Source organism: Oncorhynchus mykiss, chromosome 16 (assembly GCF_057628025.1).
Source record: "Oncorhynchus mykiss isolate SJ-2025 chromosome 16, ASM5762802v1, whole genome shotgun sequence".
Taxonomy (NCBI): domain Eukaryota; kingdom Metazoa; phylum Chordata; class Actinopteri; order Salmoniformes; family Salmonidae; genus Oncorhynchus; species Oncorhynchus mykiss.
The window spans coordinates 17,501-20,000 of NC_143037.1; positions in this window are offsets into that span (position 1 = coordinate 17,501).

Sequence of the window (2,500 nt, forward strand, 5' to 3'; positions counted from 1 at the left end):
GAATTATTTATGGAAGGTATGATTACTTTTTTTTTCTCCGTGCAACTGGTGATTGAAAACGTGCACCTGGTCACCCAAAACACGGTTCTCTATGCGGTTAGCGGTGTTCCCGAGATTCATGTCCGATAATGATGCACCCTACTACGGACCTTTTCAATGGGGGCCGGTCCGAATTATTTATGGAAGGTATGATTTTTTTTTTCTCTCTCCGTGCAACTGGTGATTGAAAACGTGCATCTGGTAACCCAAAACACGGTTCTCTATGCGGTTAGCGGTGTTCCCGAGATTCATGTCCGATAATGATGCACCCTACTACGGACCTTTTCAATGGGGGCCGGTCCGAATTATTTATGGAAGGTATGATTTTTTTTTTCTCTCTCCGTGCAACTGGTGATTGAAAACGTGCATCTGGTAACCCAAAACACGGTTCTCTATGCGGTTAGCGGTGTTCCCGAGATTCATGTCCGATAATGATGCACCCTACTACGGACCTTTTCAATGGGGGCCGGTCCGAATTATTTATGGAAGGTATGATTTTTTTTTTCTCTCTCCGTGCAACTGGTGATTGAAAACGTGCATCTGGTAACCCAAAACACGGTTCTCTATGCGGTTAGCGGTGTTCCCGAGATTCATGTCCGATAATGATGCACCCTACTACGGACCTTTTCAATGGGGGCCGGTCCGAATTATTTATGGAAGGTATGATTTTTTTTTTTTTTTTCAACACTTTTCCCCTCTTTTTCTCTCTCTGCCGGGGCCGGCCCTGGGTGCTTTATGGACGGTTTAAAACATGACTATGGATGCAAATGCTCATTTTCCTCCGTGCACCTGGTGATTGAAAACGTGCATCTGGTAACCCAAAAATTATAAAACGGTTTTAAATACTTTTACCCGTCATTCTATTGATATAGCCCGCTAGGGGAGTGCCCCACTACGGCCCTCTCTCTGTCAGGCCCGTCCTTGAGTGCTTTTTAGACACTTTAAGAAATCACGATGGATGCAGATTGCTATTAATCCTCCGTGCAACTGGTGATTGAAAACGTGCATCTGGTAACCCAAAATTTCAAATATGGTTCAAAATGAATTTAAAGGCACCCCTCTCATTGTTGCCCGCTATGGGAGCACCCCACTAAGGCCCTGTCTCGGTCGGGGCCGTCCTGAGTGCTTTATAGACACTTTAAGAAATCGCGATGGATGCAGATTGCTATTAATCCTCCGTGCAACTGGTGATTGAAAATGTGCAACTGGTGATTGAAAACGTGCACCTGGTCACCCAAAACACGGTTCTCTATGCGGTTAGCGGTGTTCCATCTATTCATGTCCGCTTATGGCGCACCCTACTACGGACCTTTAGCAATGGGGGCCGGCCCGAATTATTTATGGAAGGTCTGATGATGAATTTTTTTTTTTTTCACCATCTCTTTCTCTCTCTGCCGGGGCCGGCCAAGAGTGCTTTATGGACGGTTTAAGACATGACTATGGATGCAAATGCTCATTTTCCTCCGTGCACCTGGTGATTGAAAACGTGCATCTGGTAACCCAAAAATTATAAAACGGTTTTAAATACTTTTACCCGTCATTCTATTGATATAGCCCGCTAGGGGAGTGCCCCACTACGGCCCTCTCTCTGTCAGGGCCGTCCTTGGGTGCTTTTTAGACACTTTAAGAAATCACGATGGATGCAGATTGCTATTAATCCTCCGTGCAACTGGTGATTGAAAACGTGCATCTGGTAACCCAAAAATTATAAAACTGTTTTAAATCATTTTACCGGTCATTCTATTGATATAGCCCGCTAGGGGAGTGCCCCACTACGGCCCTGTCTCGGTCGGGGCCGTCCTTGGGTGCTTTTTAGACACTTTAAGAAATTGCGATGGATGCAGATTGCTATTAATCCTCCGTGCAACTGGTGATTGAAAACGTGCATCTGGTAACCCAAAAATTTAAATATGGTTCAAAACCCGGGTAACACCACTCTATTTACGGACATGACAGTAGAGCTTACCCCCTGGAGCTATTGACCTCCAGGGTTGTAGGCCCTTACTCACCACCCGGGTATCACCCCTCTATTTCGGGGATGATACCAGCAGGGGACCCCCCCCACCTCCACAACCTCGCATACCAGGTGAACCAGGGCACCCACACTTAAGCACCCCTCCTCGGACATTAAAGCAGATAACCGCGCTGTTATGAACCGCGTGCACCTGGTCACCCAAATGGAACTTGTGCACCTGGTCACCCAAAAGGACCGGCGTGCACCTGGTCACCCAAAAGACCCGTGTGCACCTGGTCACCCAAAGGCCGGCGTGCACCTGGTCACCCAAAGGCCGGCGTGCACCTGGTCACCCAAAAGACCCGTGTGCACCTGGTCACCCAAAGGCCGGCGTGCACCTGGTCACCCAAAAGACCCGTGTGCACCTGGTCACCCAAAAGACCCGTGTGCACCTGGTCACCCAAAGGCCGGCGTGCACCTGGTCACCCAAAGGCCGGCGTGCACCTG